We start from the raw sequence: 27,465 nt of genomic DNA, 5'->3' as shown, positions 1-27,465 counted from the left end.
ATGGAACCTTGAAACAGGAAGACCCAGACAAGGCCTCAAAACACCTGGTTTACAGCTCCAGTACTAATGTAGTCACTTTGTCATAGCTTTTACAGTAAGAACATAGTATCTTCAAATTCCACCTGAACATAACTAGAGAAAAATTAGCATATATAAATAAGTTTTAAGAGGGTAATTTCCTTTAATTCAATTAATTCTGATGTTCCACGGAATCAAAGACACTTAAAGTAAATGCAGCATTATTTTATATAGACATATGGGGAAAAGCTGTTAATTAACCTGTCACAATATTTGATGTTCATTGATTATAAAAAAAAATTCTGATTTTTAGGGTATTTAAAGTATGGGGGAAAGGCATATCTTAGGATCAGTGAAATGTATTCTACAGAAAATTATTCAAAGAATGTATTAAATATTATGTGAATTAAATTGACACATAATAATAATCAGTAGCATTTCCTTAAAGCTATTTATCATTTTTGTCTCACTTCTCAGTTGAAATGAAGAATGGGCTGGCATTTACTTTTAATCTAGGAGATACTTTGCACAAACTATAAAACATATTAATATTCAATTTGGAAATCATGTGATTTACATTTCCAGAGTCTCGGATAAGGAGGTGTCATAAATGAGACTTTCATTAAGTACCTCATTTACAGCCAGAAACCAGAGACAAGTCTTGAATCTAGGTCTGTTGCAACCTTCTCTGTGTTGTGTATGTGTGTGCTTTTTTTAACAAATAAAAAATCAAGTGATGAATTAATATTCTTTGGTCTGACACTAAAAATAAAGTAAAGAATTATTTTTTTCTAAATATCTATTTCTAAGGAATTCTTTCATGAAAGTAATCCCCCTAACTTCCAGGCACAGTATATATGCCTAATAATTTTCTTAGAAAATTCTATCCACACCTCTGGTTTTGCTCTATTAAAACAACACTCAAGTTCTCAAAGACAAATGGCTTCTTCACATGGTCTGGAAGTTGGAAACTGTAAAATATTATCTAATCAGACTCATACCCAACACTAGTTGCACAACATGATCCTACATGTTTACGAGATCACTTGGCAGATTATAGAAGACTCAGAATAGCACATCTCAAAAACTTTTTTTTTTTTTTTTTAGCATTTCTTATAAATGAATCTGGAAACTTTGATCTCCAAAGCAGGCTGGAAATAGACTTATGCTGTCTTCTGATTTTTCTCTTTGGAGATGGAGATAATTCAATAAAGTCAGTAAGTAATCTGTCTTCTCTGTTAGTACCTTTTATTTTGGTTCTGGCAAGATGATTCTGAGGAGAAACACTAGTGTAACTGGATAAGACTCAAACATTGGTGCATTTGATATTTGGTCAAATGTTCATTAATTTGTTTGTATGGCATTTAAAGCAAGCAAACACACACACACAAAAAAGCTGTGAAAACGGCCTTAGAACATTATGTTTTGGTACTTAAAGTTGTTTCTAGATTTTAAAATACAGTTTATGTTAAAATAAATTTTATTAATTTAGAGAAGACAATGTCTTCGAGAAACAGAATTTCTTTAAGATTTTTCTCATGTGGTCATCATGAGTGATTGTTTTTTCCTTTATAAGTTTCACAATTATCCTTTGTTCTAAATCTTAGACTGACATTTGGCTTTGGAAAATCACAGTATGTTTTATTTTCCTGAAAGAAGAATAATTTATAATCTTTACTTTTGTACAACTGGTGTATTGGTGAACTTTTAAATTGAGAGCTAACTGCAATAAAGTAGATGAACAGAGAAAAAAATTAGTGCACTTGAGAGGAACTGGTTGGAGACAACAGAATATTTCCAGATGTCTCTATGATAATATGCCTTGTTGTATCATTCATTTCAACCACTTCAAAATCTATTCCATTCCATTTTTGCTCTTCTTCCCTTCATTCTCTTCTTCATATCCCAGGACTAGAGGGCAAAGCTTTCTGTTTCTTACTCTTGATGTCTTCTTTTCGCTGGCGATCCAGAGGCAAGGTGGCTACTTTATGCATCACGGGAAATATAAGAGCAGTGAATAGTGCTGCCCCCAAACAGGAGTACAGAACTACTGGCAAATCCAGGTATTGTCCTTGAACCACACCTACTACTGCAGGAATAGCCATTTGTCCCAGGGCACCACCGATTAGAATAAATGCAGCAGATTTCCCACTTATGGTCGTGTACTGCTCAATCCAGGAAACACCACTGGGAAACGTGGCTGCCATTGAGGCCCCATACACTGAAGTGGCAATCCAGAGACAGAGTGGACTCTTGTTGAAAAGCACCAGAAATAAAGATGAAGCCAGACTACCAATGTTGCTCAACACAATCATGGTGCCCGGCTGTAGACAGGCAGCAAAGAAGATCGCCAGGCCCCTGCAGGCTGCAAAGGTCCCCCAGAAGATGGAGTTCAACCCAGCTGCTTCGCGTTCTTCCATGCCAGCATAGGTGGTGGCAAAGGAGAAAACGTAAGAGCCATATGTTACCTCTCCTCCAACATAAAAAAAGAAGAACACGAAAAGGAGGCAGAGAAGGGTCTTGTGATATTCAGCTCTTCGATATCCCTGAGCAGATGGTTTTGCTTTTTCCTGCCCTGAGCTTTTCTTGAAAAACAGAGCAAACAGAAAGAGAGACACTATGAAAATGTAAGTGCTGGTAGAAGCATAAGCCCAGAGTAGATTCATGTCATCAGGCAATCCAAACAGAGGGGATGAGTCAGCTTCAGATGATCTGTTGGTGGCTGGAGGCTGAAAGGCAGGCTCTGTGTGGTTTTCAACAGACACTGAGGTACCCAGTGCCAATTTAGCCAGAATTGGAGCCAGAAAGGCACCCAAGGCAAAACTGAAGTGTAAGGCCTGCATGTGTGGGGCTCCTTCATGCCCCCAAATATCCAAGATGAGGACATTACCACCTGCCAGGAAAAGATGGAAAAATGCTTTATGTTAAACTCAGTAAAATTAAAAAAAAAAAAAAACATGACTGTGAAAACAAGGCTAAGTTTGTATTACCTGGCATTATATTTTAAGTTATCAAATACTGCATCTGAGTCAATTCTCTAATTAAGGAACTCTTAACACAGGACCACCAGAGAGCTATGCCTTATCAACATCTCATACACATACATGGAATTCTACAGGAACTACCTCCAAGAGCCAGACACTTTCACAGAAATTTTTTATAACAGTGCTAACACCATCCTGCAGAGTAATATTTATAGACCTATTTATTGTAAATATTTAAAATATATTTTTACTAGGTAAAATTTATTTATTTATTTTTGGTACCAAGCCTTGAACCCAGGGGCACTTTTTAAATATCCCCAGCCTTTTGAAATATTTTATTTAAGATAGAGTCTCGCTAAGCTGCTGAGGCTGGCTTTGAACTCATGATCCTCCTGCCTCAGTCTCCTGAGCCACTGGGATTACAGGTGTGCACCATTGTGCCCAGCATATTAGGTAAAATTTTATACCAGATAGTGCTCAAATTACCAAATCTATACACATTTGCAACTGATAGTCGTTTTGGAATATTATTTATTTCTCTATAAAAACAGATGAAAATCACTTCCAGGAACCTTAATTTTGCAGGACTCGTGCATACCTGTTGCATGGAACAAGCACACCTTTTGCTTTTCTTGTCTCTACAACATCTACAAAGGCCAGAAGCATCATAGCCTGGCTTTTTAAAAAATTAGATATTTTCAAATAAATACATAATTCCATCTCTCTTTTTACAGACAAAGATTAAAGAAGAAAACATATCAAGTAATATCACAGGAGGAAAAGGAGGCACAGAAAGTTGGATTCAGTGCTAAACAAATATAACTCACATTTTTTAGTAGCTTTTAAAAGACATGATATGAAGAAATAATGCTGTGAGACAATAGAACTTTTGAGAGAGAGAAAGAACAGGAAAAAAAAAGTAAAAATCAGTGTACACTTCTACACCCAAATGAAAATCTGTAATGTAATTAGCCACGGGAGGGGATCCTTCTGTTTGGATGCTGTAATTCCACAATCCTCTCAAAGAACTGAATCATTTTAATTTCACTTCAGAGTTGGCTGCTCAGAAATTGGTTCCCTAACTGGTAAAAAGAGTAGCTACTAGAAGGAAGTTTCTCACTGGGCGACCTCATGAATAGCTCAAAAGTTTATGTCATTTCAAGGGCATTGCAAGTGACACTTTACTATCCTCCATCCTTCTTTTCCTAGCAGTAGTGACCTGATCCCAAAGTTGCAATGAAAGGTTCACTCACCTGTATCCAGAATGCCAAATGAAACACCCATGACCGACATCATGACAATCAGTAACACTGCTGTCTTGCAGAAAGGGATAAAATAAAGACCCACTGTGGTGACCACCAGTGACACTCCTGAGGAGAAAGGTAATAAAGTCAGCTATAAAAAGCAGTATTCATGAAGAGTCATGAGTCAAGTCAACACCATAATACTTCTAAAAATGTAAAATAAGATCAAATTAAAACTGGGTAATCTTGAGAAGCTAAGAGTTGCCACTTTTATAAATGCTTTTGTCACTTCAAAACTTTATAATCTTTATGAACTAAAAAAGATAAATTACAGCCAGGTGCGATGGTGCATGCCTGTAATCCCAGCAGCTTAGGAGGCTGAGGCAGGAGGATCGCAAGTTCAAAGCCAGTCTCAGCAATTTATGGAGGCGCTAAGCAACTCAGTAAGACCCTATCTCTAAATAAAATGTTAAAAAAGGATTGGAGATGTGGCTCAGTGTTTAAGCACCCCTGGGTTCAATACCCAGTACTACCCCCCCCAAAAAAGATAAATTACTGCAACATAAATACAATTCTAGTGCTATAAACAACTATAAATTATATCACAAAGAAATGTTTGATCAACAAAAGAGGCAGAAATTCTTTCATTAAATGTTTCTTATTTAAGAACCAAAAGATGAGGTAATAAATTAAAAAGCCAAAAAGAAAATCCAATTGGCATAGTGGTGTAGTATAACTTGAAAACACTAGTTTGGAGAATGGGAGGGAAATAGAAGATTCTTATTGTTGGACTGGCATGTAGCTCTGTGGTAGAGCACATATGTAGCCTGTGCAAGACCTTGGGTTTGATAACCTGGACCCAAATAAAAATTACACACACACACACACACACACATTATGGGTTTCTCTTGACTCAAAAACTGGCTACATTTTATATTAGAGCTTGCTTCTATGCTTTTACAGCCAAAGAAAGATTCCACAATTACTTGCTTTGTCATTATTAAACCATCAATTCATTCATATGTGAATATATAATATTTATTCATATATTCTTTCAATCTACTTTAGAAATAAGAGAATTTATTCACCAGAAGTAATAGATTGTGCTCCTTCTTCAAAAGTGCATTATCATATCAATCTAAATTTTTTAAGTGTGTTAATTTATTCAAAACCAGTATGTTAAAGCTTTGCCATCTATTTCCTGGTGAGGAAGGACAGTCTGGGGTCATCACTGACATGGGGCAGTAGCGACAAAAACGTAGCCTACCTCAGTTCACTCTCCATCTCCTGCCCCTTCACTTCCAACCCAGACTCCATAGAGCCAGGGCAGATTCCAGGAGCCCCTTCTGAGCTCTGTGGCCCTGGGAGAGCTGCCCTACACCCTGATGAGCAGAGCTTTTTGGACAATCATTGGGTGACCCTGGAGGGATGCCTAAATTACAGTCAAGGTCAGGAAGTCTAAGCATTGCTAACACACACACACACACAAACACACACCTGGGGGCTGATCTGAGTTTCCAGAGGGCCCAGCACAGATTCCCCTGAACTGCCAAGGTCAGAGCTCCAGGACCATGGAAACCCAGCTTCCATGGAGGACACCAAAACACCACCCATTTCGGTTGTCAACCTCTCTGCAGGCTACCGTTTTCATACTTAAAGGCAAGTTGAATATTCTTTGAAAATCACAAAGAAATGAAAATCGGTGTCTACTTACCTAAAAGTAAAAAATGATTCATACGGTCAAAAAGAATGCCACCAAGCACAAAGCCGCTCATATATCCAAAAGCACGACCCACAAATATTTCAGAAAGACTGCTGATATTTCGGTTCACATTTCTTGCCAAATCTTGAAACGTAGGTCCCAGTATAGCAATTGCTGTTCCCTGAAATTTATGAAGACAAAAAGCTTTTCCTTACAAACAAAATAATATCTATATAATTTGTATCCATCACAAAAAGTGGTGGGTGAGATACAGATGCAATGCAGAGAATTATTTTAAGCCACATTGCAAGGAAAAAATGTACAATGACAATACTAATACTACTAGAGCCATTGATTCCTACATTGATTCACCTATTTCCTGGTGAGGTAGAACAGTCTGGGGTCATCACTGACATGGGGCAATATGTGGTGCTGAGGATCAAACCCAGTGACTTACATGTAGGAGGCAAGTTCTCTGCCACTGAGCCACAACCTCAGCCTCTGTAACCTCTTCTTTTTGTCTGTAAGTATTGCCTGCCTGTGTTGCTGAGTGGAGTTTTATTAAACTTTATTACTTCAGGGTTTTCTCAATTCATGAATTGTTCTTTGCTCAAATAAACTGCTAAATTTAATAGGTCTAAATTTCTTCCTTTAATGGGATGGCATCAGATGAGGATCCAAAGTAGAAGTCCAGCGACCAGTGTCCCAGTATAGCAATAGCCATTCCCTGAAATGAATTCTTGCACTAATATGAGAATTTAAGGTCAAAAATTCACTGGTGGATTGAAACAATCACCTTATGCCGGTCTCTCAAAGAAATTGGGGTCTCCTGTGAGTTTTCTATTTAATGCAAGCTCTATGAATTTGTTTTGAGTTCTCTGACTTAATTTGAACACTTTTTACTGGATTGAGACCAAAATTGAGAAAGAAGAGAAAGGATGTTCTCTTTTGCTGCATGTTCCCTGTGTCAGTCACATTTTCATTGCTAGGACCAAAATACATAACAGGAACAATTTTGAGGAGGAAAAGTTTATTTTGGCTCAGGGTTTCAGAAATTTAGTTGTTGGTGGACCAACGCCATTGCACTCAGCCCAAGGTAAGGCAGATCCCATCAGGGTGAAATAGCATGGGGGAGGAGCGCTGCTCCACTCATATTGAGAGGGGAAGGGGCCACAGGGAAAATGAACCTTTCCTGAATGTGTGCCCGGTGACCTATCTCCTCCAGCTATACCCTACCAGCCTGCATTTACCATCCAGTTAGTCCATTCAAACTAGGATGGACCAATTAAGTTGAAGCTCTTGTAATCTAATCATTTCACTTCTGACTATTCCTGCATTATCACAAAAGTTTTGGGGTGATACCTCACATCCAAACCATAACATTTCTCCCCACATCCCCTAAAACTCATGTCCATCTCACAATCAAAATGCATTTAGTGCATCTCCAAGAATGCCCATAGTGCTAGCACTTTCAATATTGCCCAAATGCCCAAGTCCAAAGTCTCTCTCTCTCTCTCTCTCTTTTTTTTTTTTTAGGTGCAGATAAACATAATACAATGCCTTTATTTTTATGTGATGCTGAGGATCGAACCCGGGTCCCACCCGTGCCAGGCGAGCACTCTACCACTGAGCCACAGTCCCAGCCCTCCAAAATCTCTTTTGAGACTCAAGGCAAACTCTTGGCTGTGAAGCCCCTGTAAAATCAAAAGCACGGTAGATGCTTCCAATATATAAAGGCAAAGTAAACATTTCCATTCCAAAATGGAAAAATAGGGGTATAGAAAGAAAGGGTGGGACCAAAGCAATGCAAAAACTGAACTGGACAAACAAGTCCTGTATCTCCTCATCCAGCATCTGGGGCACAGGGCAGTGAGATGTGATCTCCAAAGGGCTTAGGCAGCCCTACCCATTTGGCCTTGCCAGTTGCAGCCCATACGACTTCTCTTTTAGTCTGGTTCTGTCCACAGCCAGCAGCTTTTCTTGACAGGTGATCCTTGTTACTGGCATCTCTTAACGCACAGTCTTCACTCCAGTTTTGGTGTCACATTCACACCTTCACACATCACTCTTTTAGAAACATCCTGCAGGAATTCTAATCCAGCTACATTTTTCTGACCTTCCAAGTCTTCTTTGAAGTCTCAGTGGAAACCTTAATGATCCCCTAAGGAATCCAGCACCTTGCATAACTGCAGAACCAGGACCATGTAGATAATGCGAAGGCGTGTCAACAGTTCAAGCAGTAACTGGGCCCTCTAGGATCACAGCTGCCGCAGCCTCTGAATGCCTGGATGACTGGGCATGGTGACACAAGTTCCTAGGACTTTGTGAGAAGCATGCCTTTTTTATCTTCCATCTTCAGATTTTCCCACACTATGTGCACAAACAAGTTCCAAAAACAAGTTTGTCCCAGCAGCAACTTCACTTCTTGGATTCATTTTCTATATTAGTTTAACTTTTCATTGCTGTGACCAAAATATCCAACAAGAACAACTTAGAGGAGGAAAAGTTTATTATTGCTCATGATCTCGGGGGTTTAGTTCATGGTGGACCTACTCCATTGAACTAATTGCACTGGTCTGAAGACAAGACAAACCATCATGGCTGAAGGGTGTGGTGAATGAGTACTGTCTGTCGATGGTGGTCAAAAAACAGAGAGGGAAATAGGCCATAGGGAAGAGGAACACTTCCAAAGCACACACCTAGTAACCTACCTCCTTCAGCCATGCCCTACCTGCCTGGTTACCACAGTCCATTCAAATTAGGATGAACTGATTAGGTCATAGCTCTCATAATCTAATGATTTTGCCTCCTAATATTCCTATATTAACAGAGGAGCTCTAGAGGAATACTTTAAATAAAGTCATAACACTCTCCAAGAGGTATATATATATTTTTTCCTTCCATTTTTGATAGCTGTGGTTGCTCCAAACACCTCAAGGCTTCTTGGAGAATTTTGCTGTGGCTGCATTAGCTTTAATTGCTGGTCCATCCCACACGACTCTTCCCCACAGACTCTGTGGATGACTCTGCCCCTCTGAGACTATTTTAACTATCCCCATTTAAGTCATGAGGAGCCCCTCTCTTGTCCATGACTGATAGGGTGACCAGTAACCTGACAGAGCAGGTTCCTGCGCAGGAGGTATGAGCCACCTGGGAAAATTAAAAGTCTGAAATAATCAATAAGAAATAAGACAAAGCCAAAGATTAGATTTAAAAAGCAAAGTACCTGATAGGTCTTCCAGTCCTGATAGGAACTGGAACTGAATAACTGAAAAAGGTCCTGATTCTTTATTTAAGGGGGAGTACATCAAAGGCAGGGATAAGGTTTCAGTGGGAGGAGACTTGTTTGGGTGCTTGCTTCTCGGTTTGGCAGGGGTCATCTATGACCCAGGGGTAAATAGGTTGATTGGCATTTGGCAAGTTACACCCATCTCCGGGAGGCAAAAGGGATCGTAGGAGCTTCTTCACAAAAACTGGATAGGGGTGGGAATAAGCAGGCTTTTTGGCTCTTAGCAGGTCACTCCCATCTCCAGGACTGTGCTCGAACTTGAGCAGTGAGATAGAACAGAGCATTGACATGAATTGGGCATTTTCACATCAGTGGATACTACTTGGGAGCTCCCCAAACCAGGCTTTCCTGCCTAAAGGCTCCAACGTCACTCAGTGAACACATGGCTCATAAATGGCTTCTGGCACATGACTAAGCAGAAACTACAGTTAGCCAACACTTTCCCCTTACCCTTATTGGAGTAGTTCATGTGCTTCCTCCTCTTATGCTGCAGCAAATGTCCTAATAAAACCTCTTTAAGATGGTATTGTATCTTGTTAATGCCTGATTTCTATCTCAAGCAGAGCAGTCTAAACTGGATATACTAAGAGCTGGTGATTTCCCAAAGGCTCCTGGCCCTAAAAGGTGTCCGAAGATGGGGCTGAAAATGCTAAGGGCAGATAGCAGTCAGGGAGTTGTGGGGAGTGACAGATCGCAACAGAGAGCTGCTATATCTGTTGGAGGAGTTCCAGAGAGTTCTGACTAGCTGCTGGCTCCTACTGCCAGGAGATCAGCAACAAGGAAAGTTGCTAACACTAAGGGAACTTGACTTTGCCCATTCATGATTTCTATCTGAATTGGGCAAAAGAACCCTCAGCTGACTGGTCACATCTTGGTGACCTTTAAAGAGGACTTCCCCTTGAGAGGGCACAGAAAAAGATCACTGACAAGTGTAAAGGCCAGCACAGATCTGCCTGTGGTTGACAAGTGGTCACCTGAATCATTGCTGGAAGATCAGCTTCAACTGCTGGTACAACTGTGTGAGCCTCCCCATCCTCTTCATGTGAAAGATGCAACCCCACCTCCATGTCTATGTTCTTTAGTCTTTCTTTCATCCCTTTTGCTCACTGGTGATGATTTTTGTCACACCAGATATCTGTGGTGGCCCTACTCAACCACCCAGTTTGTACTGCAGACTGGTGTCACCATTCCAGCACACTCTGTGGCAGGCTCTAACTTGGTTTCAGAAGCTCTCTCCTGGATTACAGACTAGTTGTACCACTGCAGAGTTCTTTGTTTTGCTTTCTGAATTTCTCAGTTCTGTTTGCTTTCTGGAACTCTGACTCTGGAACACATCCTGTTTAGTGAGCACCCATAACTCTCTTGTCTCCATACCTGTAAGAATCTGATATTTCATCTGTGTATACCAAGAAACTGGCTGTTGAAAATCCTGAGATTTCCATCTTCCTCCTCTCCTTTTGTTCTCCTGTGAGACATTTTCTGTCTATCACTCTTGGTGTTCCAAAGCACTCAACCCTCAGGTGTCTAATTACTTACTGGGAGACTTACGAAAAACAGACTGACTTTCTTTTGTGATAAAGCCTTGCCTCGATACAAACTAGAAGACCAAGAGTATTGGCCAGAGAATGGGTCTGTGAATTATAGCCTCATTCTTGTTATGGTTCAGATATGAGGTGTCCCACAAAAGCACAAATAGGAAATGATGCAAGAATGTTCAGAGGTGAAATGTTTAGATTGTGAGAGCTGTAACCTCACCAGTGAATTAATCCACTTAAGTGGATTAAAAAGTGGTAACTGTAGGTGGGTAGGATGTGCCTTAAAGAAGTGGGTCACTGGCATGTTTGGGGAGTTTATATTTTGTCCCTGGTATGCAGATCTCTTTCTGTGCTTCCTGGATATCTGAATCGAGCAGCTATTTTTCCACCAGACCCTTCCACCATGGTGTTCTTTCCATGATAAGCCCAAAACTATGAATCTGGCCAACCATGAACTGAACCTCTAAAACTATGAGCCAAAATAACCTTTTTCTTCTCTAAGTTGTTCTTATTGGGTCTTTTGGTCACAGTGATGCAACACTGACTAAAACAATCCTCCATTCTGGAAAAGGAAAAAAATGAGGAGAAATTTTCTGCATTTTGGATTTTATGAAATTGTGCCAGGAGCCTAGCCTAAGCAACTTCTTTTGGGTCTGTGGTGACAGTCTTGAAGACCACTAAGCCTACTGACCCAAACATATGAAGGAAGTCATAAACATTTGAGTCAGGGACCCCAGACTCCACTTTTTTTTAACCTGGATAGAGGAAGCCAGAAAGGATAGGAGAGTATAGAAACAAATATGACTTGTGGCTGTCTTAATGCAACCACTACCTCAGGGTAACCCAAAATATACCAGAAAAGAGCCTTGGCACCTGGGTAAAAATCATATTTTAGGACGTAAGTTCACTGGAAGAGGGACTGCCCTGACTTCCCAAGAAGGGTTCATGTTACTTGGAGAAATAGTAAGTAAGATTATGTAATATTGGCAGCTATATCTTTTGATTGACCAAGTATCCAGAGCTCTTGATTAAGTAAAACCTGTAGAACAGCCACACGCTATAAAAATGGTTCAGTAAAGAGTAGCTAGCCTCTTCAAGACTTCAAATTTTACAATTATTAAAAATGGATCAATTAGGTAAATATAAAGGAGATAAATATTTATAAATATAGGTTATATATATATAAAAAACATCTGGGTCATTCTTAAGTAAGCCAAAATACTGAATATCAACTGGTAAAAATGAATTCAAAGAACTCTGGGCTTCTTAAAATGTATAAAAAGACAATATATTTGGTTCTGCTAAATGTTTTAAAATAATCTCATGTGTGAAGAATACAAAAGAGTAGCTTCAGCTGTGTTTGGATAAAGACACTGGAAAAAGGTCAAGTATCTCACCTTATTGGGGAAAAGAGTAATTTTGGAATATTTGTAAGGATTATTATCAAAACATGAAAAAATAAGGCAGTAAGAAAAAAGTAAATTTTAAAAAGAGATATTAAAAAGTTATAGGCATGCAGTTTATATTTTTTTATTACAAAGGTCAAAAGGAAAGGGAATATATATGGATGGGAAATGATTTTGAATGAGGGCAAAATCAAAAGAGTTAAGCAAAATGTAGAGGGTCTAAACAAGTCACAGGAAGTTTGTAAAGCATTAATCTTATGAAAAAAACTGCATATGTGATTAAGCTGGCAATAACTAAGGAAAATTATTTACAGGTATTCTTTTTTTTTTTTTTTTTTGTAATGGCGATTGAACCCAGGGGTGCTTAACCACTGAGCCATATCTCAAACACTTTTTTATATTTTATTTACACACAGAGTCTCACTGAGTTGCTAAGTGTCTCGCTAATCTGCTGAAGCTGGCTTTAAATTTGTGCTCTTCCTGCCTCAGCCTTCTGAGTTGCTGGGATTACAGGCATGCACCACTAGTTATTTACAGGTGTGTGTTTTTTAAAGTTATTGATGGATCTTTATTTACTTTTATGTGGTGCTGAGAATCAAACTCAGTACCTCACACATGCTAGGTACTAAGCTATGACCCCAGCTCTATTTACAGATTTTAATCCACCAAAAATCTAATAGTCATGTCATAATGCTGTCAGTTATAATTGTTATCCTAAAATGATAAATACAATGGAAATAACGAAACTGTCTTGTCAAGCTGCTGAACTTTCTTGCCAAAATTCTTACCATGGCTGTTCTAAGTCCTTTGTCATCCACAGTTTTGACTCTTCCCTAAACTGTTTATAATCAGGGTCATGGAGGGTCACTAACAATTACTCTCAGATGCAGCTTTCTGATAAGACTAGACTTTTTTGTAGACAAATTGGGTTTTCTTCAGTAATTTGAAATTGGGATAATTGTAACATATTGGATGCTGATCATCATCTACAGGAAAGATAGGATCCAACTTAACAATGGACCAAAGGTTGGTGGAACAGGCATTCTGGGTATTCAACAAACAAGACTTGGAGGCTAAAGCCAAGGAAGATAAAAGGACTAAGAGGACAGCCAGGATTTTGGTCCGAACTCTCCAAGGTTAGCAGGACCCAGAGGTTGACAAGACCCCTCTAAAAGAGCCCTGAAAATCCAGGAGATACCCAGCCTCCCATTCAGAGCAATTGTGAGGATCCTAGAGACTAGAATCCTAAAGGTACCTGTTCCGCAAGAGGAGAGTCATTGGGGAATGTAATATCCCCAGTGCTTTCAAGGAAAGTCACATTGTCAGTTAGACTGGCTCATCCTGGCAGATGATACAATTGGTATAGGAAAGGACTGAGAGTCAAGAGGCTTTTCATAAGGCTTTCAAATAACCCCCAGGCAGCCTGAAGTGTCCTTAAAAGTAGAAGGACAGAAGTTGATTTTTGGTGGATATAGAGGTCTTGAACACCTGGCAGGCAAGTATAACCAAAAACAGGTGTATTTTTATGGGGGGGGGTGGGAATCCAAGAATAATCATATATGGACTATTACAAGGAAAAGATAGTGGTCTTTTAGTGTTCGTGATCATGTTTTCATTGGATGAATTGATATAGCAATAACCTAATTACAAAAACTATCAGAGAATTGTTTTAAACTGGTATTTAGATAAAGTATACTAAAAGCATTATTCACCAATAGTAAGATAACTTATTTAAATAAAATTCTAAGTTTCATGTAAACGAAAATTCAAAAGTCATATAACCTAGCCTTCTTATTTTAGGAATGAGAAGCTCAGATTCAGAGAGGTTTCTTGCCTAATGACATGATCTAGTTGTAAAAATAAAGTATATATAGCAAATGGCTACGAGTGGTGTGGGAAGTTTGACTAGGAGACATGAAGAGTTGCAGGTTAATTTATAAGCAATAAGATTAACAAATTTTGTTAAAACACAATGGACTAATGGTTGTCCACAACAAAAATAAGTGACATAGGAAAAGAATAAGACGAAAACTAGCTAAGGAAAGTGATATATGCAAATTAGGTGAATGTTTTTTAAAAATAACAGTTCTAATTTGGCTAACAATGGTTCTTAGCCTAAATTACACTGTATGTTAAAATAACCTGAGTGTATAAGATACCAGTGCTAACAATGAATAAGAGCCCCTGCCTAGACCTCTAATTCCCCAGGCCTGTTAAAACTCTGGGAATAGGCCTTGGCTATTGTTTCAGAACACCCCTTTTTCTAATCTCCCACCAGACAAAAATTTCTAAGTTACAGATGTGGGTAGAGAAATTGTGAAAAGTGAAAATGACAAGGATTAGGGTAAGGCCAATTTTGAAAAATTAAGCCCGAAATATGAAGGTCCTAAACTAGCTTTTAGGTTAATAAAAATGGAAACAAAGGCAAACATAGAAAATTATTGCAGATGGGAAATCTGTAAGACTTTGCAGCTGTTTATTTGTAGATTTAAGATTTAAAAAATTTTCAAATGGGAAAATGATAGTTCTGCTAATTTTACTCATAGGTGAGTATAATTAGTTTTGGTTTGATGTTGAGTAAGCTGTAGAGCTCTCTTGGGAGAAACACAGTGCAGGTAGGGCTGACAGCAGATTGTTATGAAGGAGGCCTAAAATTCAAGAAAAGTTAATGATGGCCTGTCATCCACATAGGAAGGACAAAAGGCTAGGGGCAAACCTTGAAAAACTACCTGTATGTAGGGAACAAAGGGAAGACGTACAATCAACAGGTGACCAAAAAGCATAGACATTAAAAAATTGGCATGTTTTAGAATCTAAAAGAGGAGACTTTTAAAATGAAAACTAGCAACATGTCAAAAGCTACAGAGACTCTCTGGGGCTGGGGTTGTGACTCAGCAGTAGAATGCTCACCTTGCAAGCACAAGATCCTGGGTTCGATCCTCAGCACCACATAAAAATAAATAAGTGAAATAAAGGTATTGTGTCCAACTACAACTAAAATATAAATATATTTTTTAAAAAGCTATAGAGACTCTCAACTCAATTTGGTGGGAAAGATTTAAATAAAAATGTAAAGAAAATCAGATGGCATGACAGGACATATGATGAACCCAGACTAGTTCCATTTTAAGATTGGGAGCCATCTCGTCACAAAGTCATGAAAAGTTAATTTGTTTTACTACAAATTACTGCAGTTTCTAAACTTGTGTGGAATTCCTGCCTTAACCTTGAATTCACCCATGCCTGGCTTTTCCTGACCAGATAACAACCCTCTTTGAAACCTCAGCGGCACCTCATAAATTCTGATGTTAGGATCTAAAATTATTCCCTACCTTGAAATGTTAAGCCATGTAGATCATTAACCTATTATCTGCCTTTGTGTTATGCTTATCAAAATCCTGTTAGCTATAAGTTCTCAAGACGCCCACCCTTTGCAACTTTTTGTACTCTAAAACCTTTTTCCTGGAAATCTGGGGTGTTGAGCTCTAGGCCAGTTTTGGGAGAGACAGTCCTGGCCAGCTCTTGTGTACACAATACAAGCTTGCTTTAATTTGATTTAAAACTGGAGTCGGTGGTCTTTTCTTTGTGTCATGGTTCAACACGTACCCGTAAGAGTTTTAAGCTATTCATTCTAAAACTTTGGGATGCAGGAAATAGCTGAAAGGATTTTTTTAAAATAAATAAATAATAGAGACTTGAGTTCTATTTATAGGAAGACAGCAAGAGTAGTTTAGAGGTGGAAGAGGGCAAAGCACTAAAGGAAGGAGGAGGGAGATAAGAGAGTGAGAATTAAATTGAGGCTCCTCTACCTGTTTCTAAGCCTCCAAAATGAAAAAGGATCGCTATTATTTTGATAGTTTGGCAGGTACAACAAGTTTTTCCATCATATCTTATCATGACCTTGTTCAATGATATAGTTAACAGATCATATATGTATTAGTCTTTTTCAGCCCTTTCCGTTCCATGGGTCATTTCAGGGAGAGAAATGTATCCCCAAAGGGTAAAGTATGTGGTGGTAAAACAAAGTAGAGAGAGCTAAACTGGACCTGAGAAGGGGCTCTGGGCATTTCACCAGCTATTGTAACACCAGAAAGCTCCCATATATCCAGGCCCACAGGATAACTGCTTTTTCTCCTTGAGCTTTGTTTGTCTCTTTGCCTTATTGGTAAGACACTACCCCTCCCCCATATCTCCTGGTTGCAATTAAATGCAGTGATTCAAAATAAATGGCTGGAGAAAGAAGTAAAAAGGTAGCCCCTGATCACCATCTCTCATCACCAACATAAAAGGAGGGGGCCTTTCCTCCCTGACCAACACAATCTAAACATTCATTTGGTTCAAAACTTGTGGTAAGTTATGAGAGGAGCATAATTTTCTACTCAGACCAGGAAGAGCACTTGATCTTTGGTTCAGCTAGATAGGCAGTTCACAGGATCAACTCCAGGGCACTCCCAGAACCGCCATGCAGTTTATCCTCTGAGGAGATTAGCAATAATGATCAAATCATCCATTTGTGGGAACAGTACAACCTAAGGTAGGATAAATGATCTGAGAACACACAACTGCATTATGATGTGAACAAAAATGCTGATATTAAATTCTTTGGGCCTAGAATCTACTAAATGTCTTTGCAGTTTAATGGTGGCCTAAAGGTGACAAGGGAGCATGGATATTTTCATTTGGCTTCAGTCAGCCTGTTTCCTTTCTGTGCCTCTACCCTATAATTTACAATGATTCTTCTTATGCCAGGATTAAACAGCTGACTTCTTTTTTAGGCTATGGCAGGTCCATGTCAAGTTAATTACAATGCAAGGCTTCCAGCCAGTGCCCTTGGGAGAAAAGTCAGGCCCCTACAAATCAGTAGAGTGGTCAATGAGAGATTTTTATGCTTCCAGGAAACCATAGAGTCACTGCCTCTGTCAGCAGGAATAAATTACAGAAGACAGAGAACTTCACTTGTGACTCATTAAGATTAAGAAGGATAGGGGCTAAGGTTGTGGCTCAGTGGTAGAGCACTTTCCTAGCATTTGTGAGGCACTTGATTTGATCCTCAGCACCATATATAAATAAATAAAATAAAGGTTCATAGACGTGTGTGTGTGTAACTAAAACATACATATTAAATAAAAAGATTAAGGAGGATAAAATCTCTCAGAAGGAATGAGACAGAAGAGAAGGGGTCCAGGGCTCAGTGCTTCCTGGGGAGTACTTTGAATTTTTCTATATTCCCTCTTTGATAGCCACGGCTTTTCCAAACACCTCAAGGCTGAATGGAAGCTCTTTCTTTGGTTGCTGCAGCTTTGGGTGCAGGGCCATCCAGCATGATATAGTCCCACAGCCTCTCTGGATGACTCTGCCCCTTTACATCAGCAGTCCACAATCAGGTCAATGAAGAGCTCTTTCCCTACTCATGACCAAACAAAAAGTCTAAAATAGCCAGCAGGACACTGCAAAATGCATGATCATGCCTTTTTCCCTACATAAGCTGCCATCCCCTATGCTGCAGCACTAGTCCTAATAAAACCTCTTTTGGGTTTTTGTTTTTGTTTTTTAATCTTGCTTATGCATGATTTCTTCCTCTAGTAGAGCAGGCTGAACTGGATACACTAAAAGCTGGTAACACCAAAGGCTTCTGGCCCTGAAAGGAGCCAGGAGATGGGGATGAAAATGCTAAAAGTCAGGAAATAGTGGAGAGTGACAGAGTGAAACAGAGAACCACTAATTCTGTCTGCTGGAGGAGTTCCAGAGAGCTTCCACTAGCTGCTGTCTCCTACAGCTGAGAGCAGCAAAGGAGAGTCACTAATATCAGAAACTGAGAGCTACTAACACTAAGGCAGCTTCACTTTGTCCATTCATAATTTCTGAGTTGAACAAAAGAACATCTAGCTGACTACTAACAGGATCACATTGGATCTGAAAATTAACTGGGCTGTAAACAGTTGGAGAACTGAAGTAGGTACCTTTTGAAAATGGTTTCTCCAAATCTAAGGATCTGAGACACAGGAGTTTGGAAATTCACTTCATGAGACATCCACTAACTTTATTTTCAAAATCATGGGCTCTGAACATGTGAGGCACTTAGTTCCATCCCCAGCACAATATAAACAAATTAAATAAAATAAAGGTATTGTGTCCATCTACAACTAAAAAAAAAATATTTTTAAAAAATGTTAGTCAAAGGCTTTAGATAGTTGGGAAGGAAACTTTGTAACACTGATCAGAAAAAAATTTTGAACTTAGATATTCCTTAATACTTACATGAGTTTTGTATTGTTTGATCTGATGCATAGCCAAATTTTTTAAATGAAAGATGAAAGATCTGCTTCTGTTTATATGTTGATGTATGTCTCCATGTATGATGTGTATGTGATATTTTATGTCCTTATGATACTGACATCTACTTTCTTTGCTTTAAGAAAAATAATTGCTTTTATAAATGAATTAGTCTCTCAAAAAAAAAAAAAAAGAACTAATCCACATTATTTTCAGGTTTGTATGAGTTGGATAGTCTTTGGTTCATAAAATATTCATGACTTATATGAAACAGACATGTCTTTCAATTTTCAGCATTAGATATAATACAGACACACAACTTTCCCTACCTACATTGAAGATTAAATAAGCTTATGTTATCCTTACAGTGTAAAATTTGTCATCAAGAAAAATAACTTATTCTAAATTGCCTTTTTCTTGATTTTGAATTAATTTTGGGATTTTCCAAATGTGTCTTTAGAATATCTCAAAAGGATATCTCTCTTTTTAAGAAAGAGATATAGTAAACTAATTAAACTTGTTTGATATTATATTATGTGGGAATCATTGTTATTTAATAAGTAATGCTAAAATTTAAGTTATAGTTAAATGGGTATATTAGTAATACATATTTCAGAAACTATGAAATTCATAGACATCTAATAGTCCAAAGATAACACGATTAGTCATAATTCTAGTTTTATCTTAAAAATCTTTTTTTGCAACCAAGTAGCCAAACATTCTTGTCCATTTCATCACTATCATAAAAACCAATCATCAGAACTTTAACTATGGCCATTTTAAGTCTTATCACTCAAAGTTAATTTTTTTAGTGTGCTACTTTCCTTTCCTTTGTGTTCAAGGATATTCATGGAAAGTACTCTGTCAAGTACAGACATCTGATAACTTTAAGGTCATTTCAATGCACTGGGTAAGAATTCTCAGAACTAAAATGAAAAAAAAAAATGGCTTATAAAAATCAAGCTAATGTTTAATCCTACATCAAGCACAATAAGAATTAATTGAATACTAAGGAAATAACTTGGTAGATTTTGTGTTAACTCAGTAAATGCTAAAATTGTGAAGATATGCTGTTCTAACGAAGTCCATTAAGAATGATTCAAATTTAATTACCTACCATAACCAATTTAATAAACAGTGCTATACACCTGATCTGGAGAAAAAAAAATGGTATTTAAGTAGATGGAAACTCATTGCTCTTGTGTGTAGTCATGGAGTGATTGATGACTGCCTTGTGCTTGTTGAGTCTTTATAGATTCCATGATTAGAAGCTCTGTACTCCGGGGGAGATTCAAGACAGTGGATTAAAGGAAGGCTGCATTTCCAGTTGCTCCATATCTCAGTGAGAGTACTGCTTCTCAGTGAGGTGGGTGAAAGAAAGAATTCACTGAAATTCAATATAGCACAGTCAGAGACTCTTAGGAGTCCAAAAATTTGGTTGCATTTAACAAAGGACAAGAAAAAGTACACTGGGGCCAAGCCAGTGGTAGCAGCAGCAGTAGCATTGTTTGACCACAGAAGAGAGGGATAACACAAAAAGAAAGAGAAGCACAATGGACAAATTTGGCACAGAAAAACCTATAGAACAGAAAAGTAATCTGAATTTAACTGAACCAGAAGATGCACAGTGAGATGGTATTTGAAAAGTGCTCCCTGTTTTTATTTCTGCAAGCAGAGAGCCGAGGTGGGGAGTCATCTTGAAGAGACCGTGCTATAGCTTGCTGCTGCAGGAGCCCAGGAGATCAAAGCAAATATTGCTATATTGTCCCAGAAACCACCTATCATGTGGCCTCTGGTGTATCTAGCAGAACATGAACCTCACAGAAAAAAAATTGTACACAGGGACATTCAAGTATTTTGAGGATCAAAGGTTTTTGTTTCAAGTCATAGATAAGAATATGAGTGCATCTAGCCTGCCCTTCAAGTCTGAGAGCTCATATGATTAGCCTAAGAGGATTGGAAAATTGAACAGGCTGCCATGATTACACTCAGGGATTATACTTGTAGACTGAGCCTGGGAAGGCCACATTCATTGGCAGTGAAGTGTGTGAGATCTGTGGAGGGTTGGCTTCACTACCCTAAAAGTAGAATTCTTGGTAGACTCTTGAAATCCAGATGCCCAGCATCTGCCTGGCCCTCTGGATATGTTGATCTAATCTCTCCAGAGCAGATGTCACTTGACAAAATCCCAAAGGCCTGATTAGAGCTAAACCCCAGCTGTTGCACCATCACATTTAGAAATCTGTAGCAGAATCTGGTCTGTCCATATAAAACTCCAATTAACAGTACTTTCCATTCTGTCTTAATTTATACTGGTGAGACAGGAAGCTGAGAACTATTTCAACCAGCTTCAGTTCCCGGCCACTCCAGCTAGCAGCTCAGTGAGTAATACAAAAAGAGGAAAGATTTAACAAACTTTAGTACTTTCTATAAGGCATATATAGCTCAAGAAAAATGGAAAGAAGGGCAGTCTGACATAGGCAATGAACATCCAAGTTGTCAACTGTTTTGACCACTTTAGTAAAGACAATTTTCATTAATAATTCTCTCTCTCTCTTCTCTCTCTCTCTCTCTCTCTCTCTCTCTCGTAACTGCTGTGATGATTGTCTGATGGATATACATTAATATACATAATTGTTTATTTTTCCCTTCTTTTCATCATTTTAAAAATGTTTTTTATATTTCCTGTTTTGTCTTTTGAGGATTGAGGGTTTCATTTATTTGGGGATTTTTTTTTTTTTTGGTCTTGTTTCTCTTTTTCTTTCTATCTCTTTCTCTCTCTCTAATAGCTAAATTCTCTTGTTTTCTCTTTCTCTCTATTTATTTTGGTTCTTGTTTCCCCTCCTTCTTCAATTCAAAGGAAGCCAGGTTTAGTAGTGCACACCTATAATCCCAGCAGCGAGAGAGGCTGAGGCAGGAGGATCACAATTTCAAAGCCAAGCTCAGCAACTAATGGAGGCCCTAAGCAACTCAGCAAGAACCTGTATCTAAATAAAATAATTTTTAAAAGGCTGGGGATGTAGCTTAGTGATTAAGCATCCCTGGGTTGAATCTCTGGTACAAAAAAAAAATCAAAGATTCACTATGCTTGTCATTTTCAATTTTCAGAGCTTATTGGCAGTAATCTTGAAGTTATATGTACCTGTGCTTATATACTATACCTGATACCCAGCCTCTTGGACAGAAATGAAATGAAAATGTTGGGGATATTTCAGAAGTGTGCCAGAATTGGTGAATGAGAGAGTCCTTATATTACAATATTCTGTATAGTAGTGGCCTTCAACATCCTTTTCATACAGTAGCTTGGGAAAATGCCAGAATTTAATTAGCTGATGATTGCAGTGTGAACAAGGACTTATCTGTAGGAAATACTGGAAAAAAAGGTGAACCCTTTTATCTCTGATCTTTGAAAGGGATAAATGCCCAGATGGTGTTCTCTGTTTTTATGTTATTAGACTAATGTTCTATGTAAATAATTAAGATGTAAATATTTTGAAAACAATTCAAAAGAATAATTATTTAAATGATCAATGAATTCCAAAGAGAACATGTAAAACAACTCAAAGAATTTAGGAAGTCAGTTCAAGATATGAATGAGAAATTCAATAAGGAGGTAGAGATTGATACTGAAAAACAACCAAATGTAAATCTTGGAAATGAAAGACACAATAAATCAAATAAAATGTACAAAGTCTTCTAATAGGGTTGAGCAAGCATAAAACAGAATCACAGGGCTGGAAGACAGGTGCCTATCCTTTGAACAATCTGACAGTATTAAAGAAAATAAGTAAACATGACCAAAATACAGAATTGCAGGGCAACACCAATAGAACAAAGTTAAGAATAATTGGAATCAAAGAGCATTGTGAGATGAAGGTTAATGACATGGATAACCTCTTCAAGGAAATAAAACTTTCCAGGCCTTGAGAATGAGCTGGAATCAGATACAGAATGCATTAGAATCCCCAATAGAAAAGGTTTAAAAGAACCTGGCCATGCACCATGGTGCATACCTATAATCCCAGCAACTCAAGGGGCTGAGGCAGGAGGATCATAAGTGTGAGACCAGCCTCAGCAACTTAGCAAGATCCTCAGTGACTTACTGAAAACTTGTCCCAAAAAAAAAGGATCAAGGATGTAGCTCAGTGGTAAAGTACCATGGGTTCAATCTTCAGTCCAAAGGAGAAGGGGAAAAAAAGAACAAGAATAAGAAAGGAAGAAAAAGCAAAAGAACCTCTCCATGGCATCTTATAATTAAAATGCCTAGCACATAGGACAGGATAGAATTTTAAAAGCCTCAAGAATAAAATGTAAGGTCAAGTTTAGAGGTAAACCAATCAAAATAACATGTAATTTCTCAGCACAAACTCAGGAGAGGTTGGAATGATGTGTTCCACACCCCAAAAGAAAATAACTGTTAACCAAGATTACATATCCAGTAGAGCTATCCTTCAAAATTGGCAAAGAAATAAAATCTTTCCAGGACAAGCAGAACTAAAAGAATTCATGACTACTAAGCCAGCACTATTTAAAATGCTTAAAGAAATACTACACATAGAAGAAATCAATCTAATCTCTACCAAATATAGAAAACTTATCTGGATGATGTCTGAAAATTTGTGCATATGAAAGAACTAGGAATTACATATGTGTGTGCAAATCATGAGTGATGTCTGCCAAAGTACATTGTGTACACAAGACCCGAGGATAACCTGTGGAGCTACAAATACTAGTATTACATCACATTAAATCCAGGAACATCCCTTTCCAATAAACAAGGTTTCATACCCTCACAGCATGCTATAAAGGGATCACACACACACACACACACACACACACTCACAAGTTTCCCACTGGACCTTGTTCAGAGCTTTGCAGACTTAAGAGTGATGAATTTCATAGACTTCTGCTGGATGGCCACTAGATGACACTCTTTTCAGCTTCCAAGAGACTGGAGAATTTGTCTACCTGGTTTTGCATCTACCCTGGTTCAAATGTTGCTATTTTGCCTGGCTCACTACTGCCTTCTGAAGAGCTTTCCCTGAAAGTTTCCATATCTCCCATAATTAGAGACCAAAGCAGTCAATAGCCAAAATTCATACCAACACTGAAGATATGAAAGTTTTTAACAGGGTGTTCACTCTTGGCAGTAGTAAAGTGCCATGGTATGGAATTAGAAGCTAACACATTAGTTGGGGGAAGTTTGGGATATTCTAGCTAATCAGACTTCCCAGGAATTCAGAACAGTAGAAGCCACTCTCTGATTGGATACTGAGAATATGGATGCTCAACAAAGTACTTAGTGGAAAAAAAAATTGCGTTTCATATGTCTTTCTTGCCAATATATGGAGCTTGTTTATGGTGCTAAACCAAACAATGTTGTGTTTAACATTCCCTTGATTTTGTCAGTACAGAAAGAGTAATTTAAAAGATGGCTGATCATCTGGGCATGGTGGTGTATTACTCAGTTCTTAGAACAATGTTTACTTAGCATATATAAAGCCCTGGGTTTAGTCCACAGCTCTAAAACAAAAGAAAAACAAAATAAAACAAAAAAAAAGATGGGTGAGATACTGCTGTTTCTCTACACACTGCCACTGTATACATTAAATGAACAACTCAGAAAAAGGAACACATGGTTTGTTCATAGCAGCCACTAATAGTTGGTTTGCAGGCAACCATCATGCCCCAGAGACTATGAGCATTGGACCCTAATGCTGTTGAATTCTTTATTGCATGAAACTTGCATTGTTTGATTTTGATCAGTTTGGTTTGTGGAGATATTTGTACTTTAGTTTCTTGGTTTTATCCTCCTGATAGGCATTGTAAGTCTCCTTGATACGTTGTACCCATCAAGATTCAGATGTTTTTATTCAGCCATCCTTTTTTATGCATCAAAATGGCAATAAAAACTTAAAGAAGGCATAAAGAATCATCCAACTCATTTGTCATTGTACATTGTAAATTTCATAATTATGCAAACCTGTCAATTGTGTTGGTGATAGAAGGTGCCCTCACTGCTCTAGGTTTCAATCTCACAAAAAGGAGAGGCTGAGTAAAAGGGGGGAATTGTTAAATTCAACTTGGCCTAATGATGCCTGTGTATGGGGGCGAGTTCAACATACCTAATGTCACCTGAGAGTATATTTTTGGAACAAGTTGCTTAGCAGCCAAGCAATTAGCCCATTACATGCTGAAAACTGCTCAGAAATGTGCACCAACGGCACAAGAGCTGTAACTATTCAAGCTATTTATTTATATCACTTTCTTGTTGTATCTATAAATATTGCCTGCCCAACTTCCTGATTGGAGTTTTTTGAACCTTTACTGGTTTATGTGGTCCCTGGTTCCTGAATCATTCCTTTCTGAAAAAAACTGTAAGATTTTACTTGTCTGACCTTTTCTTTTTAATAGGTGTTAGCAAGAACTAGCAGTCATGGTTGCCCGTTGGAAGAAATTCTTTAATGCCTTTAAGGAAAAAAAAATATTTCTAATTCAACTATAATTCAAAAAACAATTGACTCTACTTGTGCTGCTCTGCTCCCTATCCAGGAGCTGCCTCTTGTCTGAGCAGCAGGAGTCCAAGTCCAGGGTGTGCATAGGTGGCACAGCAAGCACTTTGTAAAAGGAGAAAAGTCAGAATACTGGCTCTAGTGGTTACTTCATGCCTTCAAAGGACTTACAACAAGACCTGGCACAAAGTAAGAGCTCACCAAACATCAGAGATCTCTTTCTTTCTCACCACCCCCACCTCCCACTCTAGGAATCGGGGTGGTGAGTCTCTGAGCAAAGTGACCAGACCAATCAAGGCAAAGCCCGGACTCCAACTGGGAAGGTCGCTTTCTCTGCAAGAAGACACCTGAGAGGGTCGCTCCCCCAATTCTCCCCAGCCCCAGGAAGGCCGCATACAGGATCACAGTGGTGAACCAGCGCAGCAGGGTTTCAAAGTGACCAGACCAATCAAGGCTAAGTCTCTGAGCAAAGTGACCAGAAATGACTCTCCTCATTGGACTCATTTACCCAACTCCCCAGAATCACAATTACTGTGTTATCAGATGGGAAGTTGCCACAAATAGTGAACTGAGGGGCAGCCCAGGAGTTTGGCAAACAGTGCTTCTAGACTTGCACTTTGCTCCAAGAAAAACTTTTAAGGATCTGACAGATTGGTTAAATAGGATCACTAGCAGAGTAAGAGACCTGTTGATGGCTCTACTGCTCAACCAGCTGTGTGATCCAGAAAAGTCACTGTTCTCGTGGCCTACTTCCTATCTGCAAAATTAAGCAGTTGGTTGAATTTCGTTACACCAGCAGAAAGAGGGAATTCCAAAAAAGCACTTTTCTGTGGCATCATTCCGGAAGCGATGGCAGTAGCTAAAGACCTATGCAATGCCTTTTGACTTTCCCCCACCACATCAAGGAGGGTCTGCTTCCGTTGAAAACACATTAGGAAAGTTAATTACCCTCCACTATTAGAACTGTACCGGTTTGAAATGATTACAAAACAAGACCCAGGCAGAATATCTAATGCTCCCAAGGTCACAAAACTTGCGGGGGAGCAGGGGGGCAAAGCTGGGACTCCAACTGGGAAGGTCGCTTTCTCTGCAAGAAGACACCTGAGAGGGTCGCTCCCCTAGCTCTCACCAGCCCCAGGAAGGCCGCATACAGGATCGCGGTGATGAACCAGCGCAGCAGGGTTTCATGTCGACGACTCCTCCCGGAGACCCCCACCACCTTGGTCTCTTTCTTCGCTGGGGCCTCGGCCTGGAGGAGCCGCTGCCCCGCCGTCGCGGCCCCGGCACCACGAAACTCCTGTTCCAGCTCCAGCTTGGCGGCTCCAGAGAGGTGGTCTTGCTGCCGCTGACCTTTTCGGCGGATCCTTGGAGATCTGAGCTCCAAGCCTCCAGGCCTCGTTGGGCAACCTCCTCCGGGGTCTGTCACGGGTCACCTCCTGGGAAAGTCGGACTTTGGAACGCGCCGCTGTAGCAGGTAGCGAACCGAGGAGCTCCATCGCCCGCTATTTCGGGGTGGATCACGCGGCAGAAACGAGGACCCTAGCCCACCAGCACCTAGCCGCTACCCAGCGTGTCTTTGTTGCCTGGAAGACCGGACCTCGCCCTCTGGCTTCAGCAGCGGGCTTCGCTGGACCCACCGGGACCAGAGGACCCGCGCCCCTAGACGAGCTGAAACTGCAGCCGCGGAACAGACGAATCAGGAGAGAAGATGCACGTCCTGGCGGCTCCCGGGCTCCCCAGCGATGGGACCGTGCCTGCCGCTGAGCCTCTGCGCGCCTGGCCGCGGCCTTCGTTGGCGCCCACCCGAGCGCCCGCCAGCCGTAGCGCGGCGCTCTTCTCCTGGATCTCCGGCTGGCCTGGGGGGACAAAAGCGTCTCCACTTCCAGCACGTGCACATCCAGGCAAGTGAAAGATTTCACATCCAAGCACACGAGCCTGTAGTGCCAAATAGCAAGCAGTAGGAGTGACACATCTGGTGAGTAGGGCAGCATCTCGCGGCTGCTGAGATGGTGGAAATTAGGAGCATCCCGTGTGGAACAGAATACAGTGAATGTATGAGCAGTAAGTGTTCCGGAAAAATTAAGAGTAGCGCCCCAAAGACGGCCCTGGAGCAAGGATACCAAGAAGGTCCAAATGCTGGTGTGGTAAGAAAGTTCGTTGTAGCAGGAAACAATGAAGACATTTCATGTTCAAAAGAATAAAAAATTTTGAAAAGGGACTGGGGTTGTAACTCAGTGATGGAGTGTGAGGCACTGGGTTTGATCCTCAGCACCACAAATAAATAAATGTATATGTTGCATCCAAAAACTAAAATACTAAAAACAATATATATATATATATATATTTATTTATTTTAATTTAAAAAGGTGAGGTGAAGCCAAACCTTACAAGAAAAATGCAGCCAAAGGTAGGGCCTTGACCACTCCCTGGGTCTCCAACATTCTTACCTTTGTTAAGTTGTTCAAAATCCTTGCCCTTGCACCTTGGACATCTGAGGTTTCT

The 27,465-nt window shown here is 39.5% G+C and overlaps 2 pseudogenes; one reads left to right on the top strand and one right to left on the bottom strand.

The window, feature by feature from the left end:
• Positions 1-157: 157 nt before the first annotated feature.
• Positions 158-26,385, bottom strand: LOC124083331 (sodium-dependent glucose transporter 1B-like; annotated as a pseudogene).
• On the top strand, positions 21,536-21,753 carry LOC124083332 (protein kish-A-like; annotated as a pseudogene).
• Positions 26,386-27,465: the final 1,080 nt, after the last annotated feature.

The sequence above is a fragment of the Marmota monax genome, unplaced genomic scaffold (genome assembly GCF_021218885.2).
Source record: "Marmota monax isolate L192 unplaced genomic scaffold, Marmota_monax_Labrador192_F-V1.1 WCK01_AAM20220418_F8-fsc00276, whole genome shotgun sequence".
In the NCBI taxonomy this organism is placed as follows: Eukaryota; Metazoa; Chordata; class Mammalia; order Rodentia; family Sciuridae; genus Marmota; species Marmota monax.
Note: the sequence above shows the minus strand (reverse complement) of the source record. Positions and strands in the feature narration are given on the sequence as shown.